At 36.6% G+C, this 19211-nt stretch overlaps 1 long non-coding RNA gene across 1 annotated transcript; it reads left to right on the top strand.

The window, feature by feature from the left end:
* Positions 1 to 237: 237 nt before the first annotated feature.
* On the top strand, positions 238 to 14979 carry LOC139798753 (uncharacterized). Its single transcript, XR_011726959.1, has 3 exons — positions 238 to 356; positions 2259 to 2308; positions 14344 to 14979. It is a non-coding gene; the product is annotated as an uncharacterized lncRNA (long non-coding RNA).
* Positions 14980 to 19211: the final 4232 nt, after the last annotated feature.

Here is a 19211-nt window from a genome sequence, read left to right as displayed (position 1 = left end):
ACTAAAGCTTAGCAGCAGCACACCCAGAAGGAGGCCCCGAGAGAGACAGTTGGTGCAGGCAGGGTGAAGCAGGGTGCAGACAGCTGCCAAGGAATTGCTTCTTGGGTGAACAAGAAACAAGGGAGCTCTGGAGTGTGCTCACAGGACTTGTGCTGAGGTGCTTTCCAGAGAAACTGGGTCAGTTGTGCCACCCTCACAAAGCCTGGTACAGTGTCCCGCAGGGAGCAGATTGTTTTACACAGGGGCTCCACCCATACTGGCAGAGGCACAGGGCTTATTGGCACAGGGAGGGACTAGTTGGTGGCCAGCTCCCCTTGGGGCAAGTCTGACTGAAAAGGCTGGAAGCACTTGCAGAGGTATGTAAGGGAAAGAATGGTGTTAGAGTACTAGTTTTTTTTGTGGTATGGAATGGAATGTAATAACTACAATATCGGGAAACACAAAGGGCTTTAGAATGACCTGAATAGCTCTTTTGGTAGTCTTGGTCTTGCTTGGTCTTGCACAAGAAATCCTCAAGATATTTCCATAATTGTCACACCTTGGAGGTCCCTTTCAGTTTTTCTGCAAGCCTCCCTTTTAGTACTGACTTTGAATGGTTGATGCCTTGTGACTCTGAAGGAGGCAGAAGAAGTACCTTGCTATTTGGGGTATCATTAGTCCCATTCAGTTCCTTTTTTTGTACACACTGAAGTTGTTTTTTACTCATTTACTGGAACTCTGTTTCACCGCACTGCTGTTTGAGTTGGCAGCATTATACTTTTTATTAGAACAAATGTAGGTCCAGAAACTGATGAAAGAGGAATAGAAAGTTCACTGTAGTCTGCTCTTTTTAGAGAAAATAAACATCATAGGATGCTTTAAAAAAAATCCATTATATATCTTCCTGATTAGCAGCTCAAATGTAAATGGCTCCTTCTTACAGGCAAGATTAACCAGAATGATTATGCTGAGTTTTGCTTAAAGAAACCTATTTATGTCTCTATTTTTATTGTTCCTACAAGTTCACACTACTTCAGAACATTTAATTGATTATATGTCATACTTTAATGCTATGTGTTTCTGTAAACCTCATCAATTAGAGAATTAAATCCTAAGGAAAATAAGAAATAAGCTTACTTAAGGAAAAAAAGGAAACAGGTTTCCTTTTCCTTTCCCCTTTACCTTGAAAGTAATGGAAAAAAGTGGGGGATTTTTCCTTAAAAGAAGGGAAAATAGTTTAAAACAGTTAAAAGGCTACATTCATGGCTTTGCAGGAATTACATCTAGGAAGAGTAGCATTTGTGTACAATTGTTGATATCAGTATTAACTTTGGAAAGTGTCGTGTATTGGTATTGGTGAGAAACACAATGTCTGTCTATTAGCAGATACTTTGGATATTTTTCCTTGCATCCAAATGCAGCTATTCTCATTTTTGAGGACCAGCCACTAAGGGACTAGATTTGTGTGTACTGTAAATAGTACCAAAATAGCCACATGAAACCCAGCCCACACAGAACTTCAAAATGCTGGGGATGGGAGTTTGCTGCTCAGACCTGAAATGTGCCCTCTCTTCCCCGCCTCCTGTCCCCCTCTCCCCAACAACTGGAGAAGTAAATAGAGCCATTCATACAAGAGACAGAGAAAGAATTTTCAAAAGTTATAAAAACCTCCCAGTATGTAATGCTACCTCCTACAGTGCTAACCACCATACCAATGATGAAAAAGCTACACTCTGCATGTGCCTACTAGCAGCTTTTTTACTTTATATTAGTTTCTATACCTCCATAGAGGGATATCCCTCCAAAGTCAGTGGTAAAACTCCCATTGGATCTAGCTACCATCAGGGTTCTCCAATTGCATTTTAGAACTTAAACATATATAGTAATTTTTCAAACGTATGACTAGATATGCTGCCAGTACATTGCACTTTGGTTGTCTCCCTTTCTCTTTGTATATTATGTGGTGTGTTATTCTAAAGGTTCTTAGAATCATGGGATAGTGTTTGCCTGCATGTCTACATAGGCAGAGCTAGGCTTAATGTGCACATCAATGGAAATTCTGGTAACATTGGCTTGCAGAAGTGTCTAGTCTAAGATTATATCAACCAGTGGTCATTACATGTTGGTTTGTTGGGGACATTGTAACATTGTAGCCATAAGCAAACAGAAACAGGTTCTGCTCACAAGACCTGCTCTTCCTACTGAGGTTCTTTAAAGTTTACAATGCCTATTTTTCCTTTACTCTTAATAATGCCCCATTATTTCCTTCCTTTCCTCAGTGGAAGCCATGCAAGAAATCATTGTTGATGCTGGTGAGGTAACATTTAGGGTGAGTAATTAGGGTCCTATTAACATTTACCAATTTTGCTGGATATCTCAATATCTTCCAAAACTAGATTCTAGATGACCTGTAGCAGAAACCACAGGACTGGAGACTTTCCTAGTTAAGAACATATTCCTAGTTAAGAACAAGTAATTTTAGTCCCCTTCACAGCAGATTCTATAATCTTAACCCAGCATAGTATTGGGTAGGAAAGGTAAGAAAATGTATGGTGTCTCCTTAAGTAAGTGCTAAAGGAATGAAGTACTCATTAATATGGAAGGGAGAGAAGGGAGAATAATGCTTCCTTCCTGTCACACCTTCAGCATACAACCAGAGTAGGTATTATCAAGCACATATAAAATTACTTTTAATGACAGCATTTCATCAGGAGTGAATATTCTTGTCTTGTTGACTAATTCCCATTCAGATTTGTACTGGTACCTAACAAGTGGATTCCTATCCACAGGTCAGGGTTGGATATTGGAGCCTTGCAAAAACAATCCCCTCAGAAAACAACAAAATGGAAAGGGAAAAAAAAAAAAAAAAAAAAAAAAAAAAAAAAAAAAAAAAAAAAAAAGGAGGAAAGCATTTAATTACACCCTGCCCAGACAATAGGTCTAGAAAGGCACAAGCAGGATGCAGCTGATCCACAGAACACTTATCAGTTCCCAGCATAAAAGAAACTGCCTGATAGTTAAGAGCCCCTCTCTTTCCAAAATAGCTACTATAAAATTTAATTATAAAGAAACTAAAAGGAAAATTGCATTATCAAGAAAATAAGAAATTTGGAATCTCATATCATCAGTCATGCTTTTAGTAGGAATATAGTGGTAATGGCTTAGCAAATGACAATCAATTACTACATTTCTTGCAAGCTTCATGGAACAAGAGGTACATTATTATACCTAATTCTAATTCTAATTTGTGCAAAGTTATTATACAAGTCATATGTTATGGAGTTTATAATCTGATTCTTTAAATAAATTTGTGATGTGGGTTAAATGGAATCCATGTAGCATCCCAGATTAATAATTTTGGTGTATGAATTCTCATTAAAGAGGAGTGACAAATATTCACAAAATGAAGTTTGTATCCAATATTCTCATTTAAATTTATGGTCAAATAATAACTCTGTTCTCAATAAGATTTTATTATGCTTTAATAAGATAATGGTGGTGGCAACTGTTTTTGAACACCTGAAAATGAAGCAAAAAGCAGTAGGAATTTTCAGATGATTTTTCTATGAAACGTATTTGTTTTTTATATAAACATCATTCTTTTAATAGAATTTTAGCTATATTTTTTTGACACATAATGTGAAAGTTAGGATATCAGCTATGAATGAACACTTAACAGTGCCCTTAACTAGTTGTTGCTCTCTTAATACCATATTGGAAGGTTGCTGTAATTTTGTAGTCATGAATGACACCTTTTAAAGTAAATATTATGTTGAGAGATAGACACATAATGTAACTCTGAAATGCATCTTCTGACATTCTGCTGATCAGGAATTCAAAATTAGGCTTGGAGTTTCTTCTGACTCAAATGAGGAATGTTTCTATTTGATTATCTCTCAAATTACATAATCTATATTAATAAAATATGGTAATTGGTTTCCAATAATGTATGTAGGAAGCAAGTTTCTAGAAAGATTATAATCCAAAATTTGCTATGTAATTACAGCTCTTCTTTTGACTCAAATCAAAGTCAGAAGTCCATAGAGGATGGATTATATGCGCTGCCAGATAATTCCAAATATGAGGGTGGCAAAGAACCAAATACCCTACTGCAGAGCAAATAAAAACTGAAGTGATGCACACCTTTCAACAAAAAAGAAACAGAGAGGCTTCAACATAGCACATTTGAAAGAAAACACATCATCATTCTAACCTTTTGAGCACATTTTTGTCTCTGTAGTTAAAAAAAGAAACAACAACTTTAGTTACTGAAAACTGCTGTCAGTAAATTGGAACTACACAGCTAGCGAAATAGAAGTAATGCCCCTCTATTGCTATTTTCTTGTGATATTTTTTTAACTATTCTATGTTATTCTCTGGAAGAGGTATTTTGTACCTCTTGTACCAAGATTGTAATTTAATCTTAAAGTAATAGGACTTTCCAGGTTATGTTTGGCATCACCTTAAGAGCCATTGAAAACTGCAGAAAAACATATGCCTAAACACCTTTATTCCATTCACTCTGAAAATTCACAAAAGCAATACCATACAACTTTAAAAAAAAAATTAAAAATGAGTGGGTAAAGGGAAGTAACTGGAAGTCTGTTTGACCTCTGAAGCAAATGGGATTGCTGGCTCCAATCCACTGAATTATGACATTAAGCAGCAAATGCCAGGCAAGAGGTTTTAACTGAGTGAGGACTGGGTAGCCTGTTACTCATTCCTTTTCTCTCCTCTTCTTCCTAAGTGTAAAGTAGCCTCTCATCCCAGAAGGGAAAGCTAAAACCTGCTTTTCTAGAAATAGAGCATGATTCCCACAGCCTCCTAGGTCTTGCAAAGACCCTTCAGGAACCATTTGCAAAGGTCAATTGAAATGGGAAATTCAATAAGCTTCTCCAGGTTCACTTTTCTCCATACTTCTAAGGGAAAATAGAGCAGATGCCCTGGGAAATACTACTTTCTGATGCATTCTGTTCATTAAGGAGTTCCCTTTAGGGAGTACTTTGTGGGCAGCCCAAGCTGGAGAAGAATTTAGATTCCTTTTCCTTTATCAAGTTCCCACCTTGGCTTTTATAGGATTCTTTGTTAACACTACTGCAAAGCTACACCAGGTTCTGGTACCTGGGAGACAGGAGAGTTGGTTGACATTGATGGGATCAGAACATTCCCTTAAAATCCATTTTAAAATGTCATAATCTCCCTTCCACCTTTGTCCCCCCATCCACTTCATTCAGTTAATGAAAGAAATAGGCCAGAATTAGAGAAGCCACAGATTTCACTGTGCAGTGTAATAAATGGCTTAACTGAGCAAAAGCCTGCCTTTATTTTCACAGTGCATGAATGCATTGCTGAGGATCTACTTGTGTCTGCACAAAGTGGGGAGATGTAAATGCATCTTCACTTACAGAGATGATAAATCTGAACTTAGTCTTGTAGATTCACCTATTTTTACTGTTAGAATTAAAAAGTGAAATTGGTACACTTTGAAATTGGCAAACTTTCAAGAGAAAAAAGAGCCAAGAATTCAGAGAATATAATGGTGAAAAGGAATGTGGACTTTCCAAATTATTTTCCTAAATAAATTTTTCAGTATTTGAATGCAGAGGTAAAAGTAGAGTGACACTGAAATGCTCCAACAGAAGTTCATTTGTACAGCTTACTAGCCCACTATACCTTTGTAAAAGATATAAATGTTTGTAAACCATGGATGCTTGAAGAGAATATGTATATTATTTGGTCTCTGAACAAGATTCAGAATGAAAATAGGTTAATATAAGGTCCTTGTACTCTGTCTTCTATGAAGCACCTGTTGGAGTGAGTCCGGAGAATGGCCACAAAGATGATCAGTGTACTTCTCCTATGAAGACAGGATGAGGGAGAGGGGTTCTGCCCAGAGATGAGAAACCTCCAGAGAGACCTTATAGAAGCCTTCCAGAACATGAGCGGGCTACAGAAAAGCTGGAGAGGGACTTTGTAAAAAGGCATGTGAGGACAGGACAAGGCAGAACGGCTTCAAGATGAAAGAGGCTAGACTTAAATTAAACATTGGGAAGAAATTCCTCACTGTGATGGTGGTGAGACACTGGTACATGTTGTCCAGATAAATTGTGGCTGCCCCATCCCTGGAAGTCTTCAAGGCGAGGCTGGATGAGGCTTTGAGCAACCTGATCTAGTGGGAGGTGGCCCTGCCCATGCAGAGGGGGTGGAAGTAGGTGATCCCTTCCAACCCAAACCATTCTATGATTCTGTGGCTGATTTTCTTCTGTATAAGATAACAGACGTTTGTCAGCACACATGCAAACACACGGACATGAGTGGATACTAAATAAACAGTCCTATAGGGAGGGAGAACAATATTTCCCTGGCTGTAGAATGAAGCCCAGTTTTACTGGGCAAACTTCAATGATGCTAGACAATAAAATATTTGTAAGTTTTCCTGCAGACAGTCTGGCTGGCAGTTTCACCAGCTCTAATTTATTGTGAATAAATAATTTCCTGGAATCCCTGAGGAGTCATTTTAGTGCACTGAAAAAAAAACAACTGGCATGGCATTAAATTTGTTTTCCATTGTTTTGAACCAAAACTACTTAAAATGAAAGAATTAATAATGAAAACACAACCTGATTTCAAAGATAGTACTTCATAATTGTCAAATCTCCTCTCAGTTGTACACTTGTTTTAGGCATTAATAGCTTGTGTTTACTTCATCTTTACATTTAAAATCATGCCAAATACCATCTGTTTACAGTTTCTGTTTTGTGTATTATTTCTCAGGCAGAGAAACCATCCAGGCTAAAAGCTCCCATATTTCTGCAGAGTATATTTAGGCTTTGTTTGTATTTCAATCCTACTGCACATCGATTATTACTTGTGATAATTACATGACGGTGATCAGACCATTTTCAAAGGCAGTACATACTTGAAGCAGAAATAGAATTTTAAAAAAGCAGTGCAAAAGCCAACTCTAGAATATGTTAGAAGCCAACTGTAAAAATATAGACAGAGTCAATTAGTTGAATCAATTTTGCTGCCCTCAGCAAAAAAAAAGAAGCTCTGGTTTCCACAGTTGCTGAGTACATTTTTTCCATGATGCACCTCACAGTCTCTGCCAGTGGACATAAGTACCTATTGCACTTTTATGCAGTTCTTATTACCTTGAAGTATCCAAAAGATTCCAAATAAGAATGGAACCAATGAAAAGGATAAATTTTATTAACAATAGCATTATATAGATATCTAATATCATTCCAAAAAATGTACCACTTTTAGTTTTGTTGATATTTAGACCTAAAATAAATATAAAATTTGGACTGGATTACAGGAAATTACAGTGAAGAACACTGAGTAAATTTAATTGTACTTCTCATTACCTGTATTGTCCAAAATATTTTCTACAAATTAGTATCAATGTGAGGAAACAGCCTGTAAAACTGCAAGGTTCACATACATTTTGTGTGCCTGGGTATTGTATTTGAACACTAGTTCAAAGAAAGATCCTCTTTGTGTAGAAAAATTGCATGGCCCTCTGTTTCCATGTGATCACTATTTCCTATTTGTTCCCAATAGGAAACTATTTCCTAGTTTCAAGTGCAAAATCAGCATTACTATCACCAGTTCTCTGGCAGAGTGAATGTTTTCAACACATTTGGATGAAGATGGATGACAAACAGTAATAGGCTTTTGCTTGTGCCCTAGTAGAGAGCAATTCACCTGCCATTAGATACTGCCACATCTACATTTTTTAGTTGGCACTAAGAGTGAAAAAAATATTAGCAATAGCAAAAGGTCCTTCCTTCTGACTACAGAAATCAGTCAAGGGTTTGGCACTGTGCTGCTTCCAGTTCTTTACAGTCAACGACCATTAATTCGATTTTAACTTCATATTAAATGTTGTTTGCATAATAAGCTTGTATTTCTTTTAGGCTACAATTTAAAATTTACTATACTTCAAGCTTAATTAATCCTATAATTACTCAGGTGTGTTCCTGAGACAGCCAGTGTATTGAAGTAGAATTTCCTCTCCCCATCAACGAAGTGGTCACCTCAAAAAACACCCAGTAGCCTTCTTCTGTTGCAGCAGCTTTCAGAGTCAGTCAGAGATGTTTGTAAAACAAACTTTGTACTCAGAATTTATTCTCACCTTTGACCTGGCCCTATTAGCATCTTCCTTTGATTCACATTGCCTAATTTTCTGACTTTTCCACCCCAAATTCACATGTCTAAAGATGCATGACTTTTTTACAGCTCCTGCAAAACTATAGTAGATCTTCTGGTAAAGAGATGATTCTATAAAAACATTTTCTAAAAACTGCTTTTTTTCAGAAGTGTTAGTATCACTATTAGTTTACTATTAGGATTCTAAGTTTAGACTAGTTCCTTGGAACTGAGAGTTCTTCAATTCTGAAACAACCCAAAGAGGTTGTTGCACTTTATAAAAGATATTATTTTATTGTTTTATAATAAAACAAACAATTGTTAGGAAGAAATGAAAAATAAAATGGTCTTCAAGATAAAGGCCTTCAAAGATGAAGGACAGAGAATTCTGGACAGTCTCTGACTGGGCAACAAATGTACTTTTGAACCTGAAATCATAACTGCCAGAAAGGTCACAGGTTAAATGCATAGTCTTGGGTTGCCAGAATCAACATTTCCTTTTTTTTTTTTTTCTGCTCTGTGAGAAGAGTTTCTGAAATAGCTATGGACAAAAGCTTTTACTACAGCCTATGGGTTTCTATTAAGAAAACAAAGAGTGTAGTACTCTTAAAAAATGGCCTTGAAAAAAGCAATTCTTCAATTTAGTTAAACCTTTAAAACCTCACTGGCATATAATTTACTAAAATTTGGGTTGAAGTTTGTCTGAATTCAGGAATTAGTAAGTCCATTTTCCAATTCAGGAAGATTCTTTTTTTTTTCCCCCTCAGTTCACTGTTCTGTTATTTTTTCTTGTTTTGTTTCTTTAGTCTATATAAGATCTTATGCATATATAAACCTATGTATTCTTTACTTTATACGATTATTTTTTTCACAGACAATAACTTTTTATCCCACATTGTTAGAACTTGTGTAACTTATACGTTCTGAGACCTAAAAAGAGTTACGTATTGTATCCTTTATATTATATTCTGTTTGAACTGTGTCATTACCCAGATATTAAGAAATCAGTGAGGAGACATAGGTTAGAATGCTGCTATGAAATAGTCTATTAAAAGAATCTGAGTTTTTTTTAAAAAAAAAAAAAAGGATATATATATGTATATATACACATATGTGTGTGTGTGTGTGTGTATTTAACACTTCTCTTTCCAGTTGGAAGCAATTCTTTTGCATTTACAACACAGTTCTAAGTACAGGGAATTCAATAAAAACATTCTCATCAACTTTAAATAGATTTTGGATTAGGCCTCTGAAAACAAAAAGACATGCTAGGGAAGTCTAGCAGTGCTGTTTGGCTAAGTATGAAATCTTTTAGAAATAATTTTCAGAACAATTTTTGTTTGCCTGAATATGCATAATTTTTTTTTTTTTTTATATTCCATGAAAAAGTACAGAGACAGACAGCTAAAGCCAAAAGTTTGAAAAGATCAAGACTAAATATCTGGATATAATTATCCTTATATATTATATATTATCCTTATGTATTATACTTACTGTTTAATAGTAAATCTAAGATTTTTTAAAATACATTGCAGTATGTTCTAACTAGTAGTCAGAACTTTCTTTTCTGGGCACCATGTATAAACTTTTGGCATTTTTTATTCTATTTTATGTTCCAAGAATTCTTTTGTGGAATAATACAAAGATATTCCACAAGTAATTACTAGAAAGGCTATTAATGGCAAAGATACCTGTTGTATTTTTTATGAGACAATGAATGTTCTTAGAGGCTCAATATCTCCTTGGGATTGTACAGAGGGAATAAAAATCCTCTACTGTTTATTCTTAGCCTTTTGGAAACAGTCAAGTACTTGATACACAGTGAAGTATATTATGTGTGCCATTTAATTGCTGATTGGGTAGAACAAAATTTCCTTGATTTCTATAGGCACAAAATCTATCACTGCTCTGATAAAAAACTAACCTAGAAGAAGGTGTTGAGGTGTGGAATGGTGTTTCTTAGCATACACTGTGCAAGAGATGACACTGAAATTACAAAAATGGATAATCTTTGGCTGGATCTTTAACATTTATAAAATTTTCTTTTTATCAGAAATGCAAAAATATTCAACAGAATTTACTTTGGCATGCAATAAGCTCTCACCAGACTAGGTATTGCTATGAGCTAAGCTGTCAGTTCTTCATGTTGTGTTAAACACTTTTACCAGAAATGGACAAGACAATAGAAAACTACTTAATTCATTTCATTGTGCAGAAAGGAAGATTTTGGTTAGATATTTGCGAAGATTATTCAAGTTGTAAGAACTTAGAGAAATAACATATTTCCACCATAAGGAATCAATTAGATGGGCATTCCTCACCAATGAAATAAATCTATATTAAATCTCTTCTAGATTCCTCCCACCATATGGTAAACTTTCACATTGAGCCTAGAGGGACAGAAAATATAGAAAATAATGAAAAGGCCAGTCATTAGCACAGAATGCTCTTCCCTGCTTCTTATTTGTGTAAGTACTTAAAGAATCTTTAAAAATAAAATGCTTTTCTTACAGGAATTAATTTGGGGACCTCTTTTGGCCTTTTTTTATGTGATGAGACAAACCAGATGGATGGCAGTCTCCCCTGTGGCTTTGCAGAACATAACAACCTCCCTAGTGGCAAAAATGCCCCAGGCAGAAATGAGATTAGCAAAAGTTTCTCAGTTATGTAGCTAAAGAGGATGATGTACCTAGAAGTTCTGGTTGGGAATCTTTGGCAGATCTCTGAACTGAAGCCCCACTCCCTAATTTTCTAAGCAAGACCTTAACTGGAGATTTGCTGTCCTCTTTCCATAATGCATAGTAAACATACCCAAAGGGAAATAAGCTAGCTAATATATCTCTGCAAGTATAAAACACATAAAATTAGACAGCAGACCACAGTAGACGCTTCATTTGGTTATTATAGTTACTGAAATGCATTGTTTAGAACTGCAAAATAGAGACTTTGTACAATTTGTTTAGTCACTCAGAAACAGAAACTGGGATCATGGTAAGATCTCTCCTCAGATGGATTTTACTGCAATGACGTACAAAGATGACGGAGATATTTCTTAAACTGAAAATTCCAACCCACAGGAATGAGAGGGTTTAAAAATCCTGGTGAGATATAACATTTCTCAAGAACAATAGATTACAACATTTTCATTCTTTATTTCTTTGGAGACTTAATTCAGTAAGTCAGCTTGTCATTCATGCATATAGTAAATTAATATGCATATTGTTTCCTTTTTCATTAAGTCTTTAAATTCAGCAGATGAAAATGTCTTTCCTCTAGAAATAAACTTGATTATAGATGACTGCTCATGAAAAGTAAACAGCCAGGTTCAACTAGGAAAAGTGCTGAAAGAACTTTTGAACTCTGAATCTTTATTTCCAGTTCCCAACCCTTATGGAAATAAACACATTTATGGTTTGTTTATTGCTTGCAGAAAGCAAGCTTGTTCATCCTCTTCTGCTCCACCCCTTTAATTTGCTGGTCTAGCTACTGAGTAAAATCTAATAACAAGATGTCTGTGTATAACAAGCAGATGTTCACTGGCAACAGAAAATCACTGTCTGGTGTGCAGAGTTTTATTGTGTTTATAGACTGCACTGAGAACACTTACTCTAAAAGCAATGTTTTGTGTCACTATATCTGTATTTCATAATAAAGAACAAGTGCCCATTTCAAGTTATGGATTACCTCTATTGTCATTCCGTAGCAATGTGTTTTACAGATGTCTGCAAATTAATTTCAGTCTCAACTCCTTTTGCTTCTGAATCATAAGGAAGTATGATATGTTATCTGTCTGGTATTTAGATATTAAATTTTGTCTGAAGAGCAGTTAGAATCCCCCCGAATTTATTTAAAAACTCTGGTAGAAAATAAAATCTCTGGCAGATGAAGACTGATGGGTCTGATAGGTTTTCAGCATGTTACTTTTAGCTGGTGGTGATGTAGTAATGGCACTTTATTTGCTGTGAAGCCAACATCTGACTCTTAACTCCATGTGAAAACTTAGATAGAGCTTATCAGCTCCTCTATAGCACTTCATAGCATTCTGCCCCTCTGGGATCATAGTGTCTGTTATTATTGAGAGGGACAGTAATAAAACAGTGGCAGCACTGGGAACCATCCTTTCAGACTGTCTGACACAAGCACTGAGTTTTACATTATCTGCTTCAGTGAAGCAGAAAGATGAGACCATCAGGGAGCTGGCTGTGCTCCCTGATTTTCTGTTGTTTGTTTTTGGATGCACTAGTGCAACCTGTAGACTGCTCTAACCTCTGCCAGCTGACAAGACTTCCCAAAAGATTGTCAGTTAGGACAGCTATGAAAGAACGTGACATGTCTTGACCTTTCTCTCACCTGTCATGTGTCTGCACTGCCTGGGATGGGAGGGCTGGTAGCCAGAGGCAGTTTCATATTGACACCCATGAAGGAGTCTTTCTCAATGCTGGAGTAATCATCAGCATGGGAAAATGGGACCCCCATCATGTCTCTGAGTAACACTCCAAATTGTATCAAAGTTGAGATGCTCTGTAGTATGTAACTGAGTATATAAAGTTTAAATCCAAGCATTTTTTCCATAGAATTATTTGCCATGCTTGTTGTAAACAGAAACACTATGTTCCATCACATAAATTCCAATGAGCTGCTCTTTTAAACCATGGACATTGCCTTCATTTTATCTTATCCATTACAATTGAATACTTTGTCAACCACAAAAAAACCAAACCCTAATCAAACAAAACAAACAAACAATTGAGAGAGCGATCACCAGAGAAGTGGAAGATTGATATATGGAAATAAAAATCTGTGACGTTCTGTGTTAACAACTAACATGTTGAGTTTGTATTTCGAAACCCATATTGCTAGGCTATCAAGCCTGTACTCACAGCTTTGTATAAACGAACTGCAGACACTGCAAAATGCACTCCTACAAGAGATGCTTAAGAAACAGTCTGCTGAAAGATGCCCAGCACAGTTACTCACAAGTGCACGTGGAATCTTCAGCTGTAATGACCTGACTGGAAGAGCCAATTTACAATCTGTAGTCTTATTCAGTGGTTTAGCATGTGAGTTGATAATCAGTTATTTGGGCTGTGAATATGCTCTCCTTACTACTACCAAATGACACAGAAAATATATTTGAGACGTACCTTGGCAAATGGAATAGAAATGCCCTATCCCAGATATTTAAGTAATGGCCAGATTAGTTCCTTATTAGGCACTGATGTCCTCTATTACAACCACTTCTTAAATCAAGACAGTTCTATTGACTGTCCAGAACCTGGGCTTCAAGCTCAGCTCTACCAAGCTCTTTTTCAGCATAGCTAAGCAGTATCACAGACAGCAATGGTTCAGGGCTGCTGTGCCCTGGATCAGCTTTAACTCTTTCACTAATGTTATACGTACTCTGGCCCGAATGTTTTCTCTCCCTTCAGTCTAAGCTCCCAAGTGCCCTTTACAATGATTAGGGCAGCCAATGAGAAGAACAGCTGGCATAAACTGACTTCATGCTACCTTCATGCTAACTTTAACAAAGGGACTTGTTTTAGTACAACCATTGTATTTTCCTTATTGAGGCAGTATGGTAGACACTGTTTACTCACATCAAGTATCAAGGAATAGTTACCTCTTAATTCTTCTTAGCAGAGATTTTTAGAAGATTTGTAGGAAATTACTGTCATAGCCTAGATTTTATTTCACTTAGTGAAATCACAGAAAGATAAACTGTCATCTACTTTATACTGGATGTTTCAGTTTTACCTAAGCCCTCAATTTATAGCAACAGCTGGATTTATTCCTCAGACTCATTTGTCTTGATAATGACAACCCTTTCTCACCTCTTTCCTTTGTAGAGATCAGAGAAAAAATTGTCAGATGGACACAGAACAAACACAAGTTTCTTAACAAAAGAATAGAAACACTCCCTCCTCCCCCCAAAAAAAAAAACTTATAAAGACATATAACCTCTAAACAAGAGTCTTCTGTACAAAGTAGAAGTGCAGGAAATAGACGTAGCCTTTGTATTCCATTCCTTTCCAGAGCAGAGATAATTTTTTTCATAAGCTAAGCAGGAAACTCTAGAAATAAGCATTTTTATATTCAAGTGGATTTTGAAGTTTTTCCTCAGTTAAGGGTAGATTTCATCTTATCAGGCTGCTCAGCCACTACCAAGACCTCATTTTAACTTCTGCTTCTAATTCTATGTGCTCCAGACAGGATTTCTGCAGAGCTAATGGGTAACACGGAGTTGTGGACCTGCTTTTTAACTCATCTTACTTCAGAAAAGCATTGCTGGGAGCCCTGGCCACATGTTCTCTAGCATGTCCATGATTCCATATGAAGAGGATACTGAAGAGCATGTCTCAACTTAGACCCAGAAGATCAACTTTAGGGATTGGTGATTCACACAGAATTCCTGGCTCAGCTTAAAACATGTTTCATGAATTAGCAGACACTTCAACTTGTTGCTGCAGCCAATGGAGGATGCATGGCCTAATGACTGAAGTCGTGTGGAACTACCTTTTCCAGTGATTTATTGCAATAGCTCATTACAGCAAGGAACAGTATAAGAGATTATGTGTATTTTTATAACCTATTACTCAGAGCAAATCCCACATTATCCTCCTGTAGCTACTCCATTCTGGCCATTATTTTGGTGTTTTGGCTACTGTTCTCTGTTTTTCCCACCTGGTGACCTGATTCATTTCTGCCACCAGAATACCTTGGGTAATTTACCTCTTCAGCAGCCTGACAAACAAGCAAGGGTTTCCCTTCTCCCTCACTGTCCTTCTAGAAAGGATAGAAAGTGTGGCAATTAGGTACAATGGTAAATAAAAAGAAACTACAGAAAAACATGCTAACAGTCTTCATTCGTCTTTTTCATGGCATTTCAGAGAAGCAAGAATTGAATCTAAAAAGAAAAAATAAATATAAGGGGGAGCATCTAAAAGTTTCCTAAAGCACTCTATTCAAAGTTGTGTTAAAACAGCAAACTGTCATTGGGTAGTGTAAAAAAATCTCACTATAAAATTAAACAGCTGCTGCTTTTTTCTCATATGCCTTTTCTGTCCTGGCTGCCCATCCAAATTTGAGTGCTTCAGGGTGGGATTTTTTATACTTGGCACATTTTGGGAACACTGAGGCATAAGCTGAATTGTTGTTGCTATGGTGGAAGACATCCTTGACTTCCCTCTGCTGAAACAATAGCTCTGTGATGCTGACACTACCTCATGGCTGGCCTATGATGAGATCAGCAGGTTTTACTTTGGGTTCAATGATTAAGATTTTGGGAGTGCTGAAGTGGAAAGTTTGCTTTACCTTTTTGAAATTACACATAGGAAATCTCTGCCAGGCTGTATGCTAGACCACTGACATGGAGTCCTTGCAGCCAAAGAATCACTTCACTGCATCCCACCACTTACCACTTACAGTTTCCCACCCTGTCTGATTAATAGTGTGCCAGCCCTACAGGGCAGCCTTGTTCTTCTCCAAAGTTGTTACACTCCAGTGGTTGCAAGTTTCTTTCAAAAGTGTCAGAGTAAAAGACACTTTATAAATGCCACAGTTTGTTTTGCTTCAGGAGTCCATCCTGTTGATGTATTATCCAAGAGGTACATCAAGGTTGAAAGACAAACTTCTTTAGCCAGGTTTCTTTTGCCCTTTCTGTCCTTCTCCATCAACATCCCTGATTTCTCCTTTCAGGACTTGTAACCTAAATATATCAGAAAGTACAGGATTAGCCCAGACAACACCTTTAGCTGTTCAGTGGCTTTTATTCTCCCTCTCTCTTTCATCTAGTTCATTGTTCAGTTTTGTATTCCACTGGAGGAAAAAAAAAAAAAAAAAAAAAAAAAAGAAAGGTCTTTTGACTGTTGTCTCTGTTACTGATCTTGTCCCTTTTTGCTGTTTCTGACAGTTGTCCATGGGCATTCCTTCTACTATCTTGCTGTTCATGACTTGACAAATGTTAAAGCAGCCCTCTTTCTGCCCAGTTTCCATGCAATACCAGCTGTGCCTCAGATGAATTAGCCAGGTGAAGCCAAAAGCTCCAAAATACACCAAACTTTCTGCTAGCATTCACACCCCACTGTAATTTGCATCCCACAATGATATTAAAAAGGAGCACGAAGTAAAAATCACTAAATTTAGGGAGAACACTAAGCTTTTATACAATGAAGAGCATTAAAACTGTTTATTACATTGTATGACACCCTATGTAAATTTGTTACCAAAAGAATTAATAAATAATTACTAAAACTCAAGTACAGACCATGAGGGAGCCTCTCATGAATTCAGCATTTACATTATTGACTTCTAATTATGCTTTTTAAAAAATAAATACAGTAATGTTTTATAATTTATATAATTTTTATAGTAAAATTTATAAATTAACTGGGAAGAAGTAATTCTTTCTTTTCCTTTTAAATCAGAGATGAGGAATGTTCTGGAGAAATACAGTACTGATTAATACTGTGGTTCTTTTTCATAAATTAAATCTGAGCATGTAAGAATTGTAGTTTGAAATACATCATAAAGAATGTTACCCTACTGTTGCCTGCAGCTGCTGTATTTTTCTGCATATTTGCAGCTTCTGTAAATTATCAGCTTCTCCCAGTCAATTTGGAGATCCTAGGGCTCCACATGAGGCTGCGAAATAGTTAAGTACAAAAAGTGACATTACTTTCCATAGAAAAGCAGACTTGAATATAAAGCAATAAATAATGCAAACTGTGTATATAGTGTATGGAGCTGATGATGATCCAAAAGACATTGCTGCTGAAATTAGAGCTGTCTGAAAAATTGCAGTTAGTGTCCTCTGATCATATAATGATCTAGGAGTAAATTTGAAAAGAAAATATAAATTCTTCATTGACAGCCCAGTTCAAATACATGAATATGGCACATGGGACAGCAATTAGTGAACAGAGTCACTATTATCCTCTGCAATCGTGTCCAAACAAATGAAGAAAGAAGGCTGAAAAACCATATGGTACATATATTATAAAGTAACCTGTTCCATTCTTTAGGCTTACTATTACTGCTTTTGACACAGCTACAGGAAATAAAAAGTTACTGGAATGCAGACCAGGAAAATGTATTCCCAGAAGGCTTTGCAAAACTAGAGGCTGGAATCCTTGAGTGGAAACAGACTTTGCAAAGCAGTCTCCCATTCACTGCAGCTTGGATGATCAGCTCAAATGCAAAATGCATTCCACAAATGTGGCCATGCTTAGTAGCTCTGCTTTTGAGATACTTACAGAAAGAAAGAGAAAGGAAAAAAAAAAAAAAAAAGGAAAATACTCTAAAAAGAGGGAAGTATTCTTATGCAGGACTGGAGTGTAGACTAGCAAAAACTGTTTTTCAAAAGAGGAAGCACAAAGTCAAATAATTTCATTCAAGATTCGATTAATTTCTTTACCTTCCTTATTAGTGCACTGGTAACCTGAATCAAGTATGTTCTCATTGGAAAAGCTGATTATTTTGTCATCAGTCTTTTATAATTTTTGCTGTTCGGTAAGATCACTTGACAGTATTATAATTTTGAGTCTTTGGTAAATTTGCCCACTAGGAAACTGAAGTGTTATCTTTCTTCTCCTTTCCAAGACTCAGTTACCATAAATATAGGATTTCTGTGATGTTTCTAGCAGCTACAGCAAAAATACTAATATTAACTGTAAAAAGATTCTTTCAAACCTTTTGTCAAATAAGTGGCATGAGAAAATCCTATTGTGCAGTGTTCATAGTTATTTGGGTTCTTAGGCATCCAAATATATAGAGGAAGAATATCTTTCAACCAATGTTCTCTATACCGCTTTTTATTTTTTAATATCTTACATATATTTAGCTATATTGATAATATTGATAATTGATAATCTTGATAACACTGATAATATAATAAATTTTGCAAATTATTCCTATTATAGCAAAATTAAAGTTCTTTATATGGTCTCACACTGAAGCATATAGGAAGACTTATTAAACACATCAGCAATTACATATCTGAATTCTTTAAAGGCATCAGAGGTCTGCTGAACAGCCACACATGGCTGTGTTATGCTTACAAGAACCAGTCCAAAAGAGGAGATACCTAAGGGCAGCTGTAGGATATTCTATGAACAGCTCTATTGGCTGAAGAGAGCAACCTTCAGTGGCTGGTCCCAGCTATGCTTTATCAGGAGGCTTCTGCTCCCCAGGAGAGTATCACAAAATGTCTAACTTTGCCAGAACTGATCTTGTCTTTGTATCTGGAAATTCTATCTCAGTACAAATTGTGGCCCCGCTGCTAATTACTCTTCAATTCATACACAGAGGATTATGAAGTTGTTCAGACACAGAGTAAAACAGACAGATGATAGAACTTGCTGTATGCATTTCCTATCCTGCTAATGTGGCTCAAAAAGTCGAATAAAACTGGTTTGTTGTGATTACTGTATGCACAGACCTAACCTTTCCCCTAGAAACAAAAGGAGAAACAGTGACAAAAGTACACTGACAAAAGTAACAAATCTTCAAGGTATTGTATCAAAGATGTGGTCACATCCAGTTCTACTGACAGAAAAAATCACAACAGTTGTTGCACTCCAAACCCAAGCCAAAGTGTCTGAACAGCAAGGAGGGCACTGCAGGAAGGTGATCCCAGCGAGCCAGGGGCAATGAGCTCTGCCAAGGGCATAAGGTCATCTGCATCTGGACCAGGGGGCACGACCACAGACTGGTTTTCCCTTAAATGCCATCTCCAGCATCTCTTTAGTCATCTTACTGGAAATCTGCCTGATATACTTAGATGTGAGAGGAAGGCTGGCCAGGCTCACTGTTACTTTGCAGTGATGGCTTAGGAAATAAGATCAAGATGATCACCTGCTGAATTTAAACACAATCTATCATCTTGCATTCACCACCTCTGCTTCCAAGATCTCTGTGGTATCATAAATACACACAGAACTATTCACAACTTTAAAGCAAAAGTCCCAAAGATCCTACAATGGAGGAGGCCAGACAAAAAGCCCAGGAAGTTGAGTTACTAGAGGGTGAAGATAGATAACATTAGGTTTCCTTAGGAGGACTGTAAAAAATAATTGATTTTA

The sequence above is a fragment of the Heliangelus exortis genome, chromosome 8 (genome assembly GCF_036169615.1).
Source record: "Heliangelus exortis chromosome 8, bHelExo1.hap1, whole genome shotgun sequence".
NCBI classification, from domain to species: Eukaryota; Metazoa; Chordata; class Aves; order Apodiformes; family Trochilidae; genus Heliangelus; species Heliangelus exortis.
Note: the sequence above shows the minus strand (reverse complement) of the source record. Positions and strands in the feature narration are given on the sequence as shown.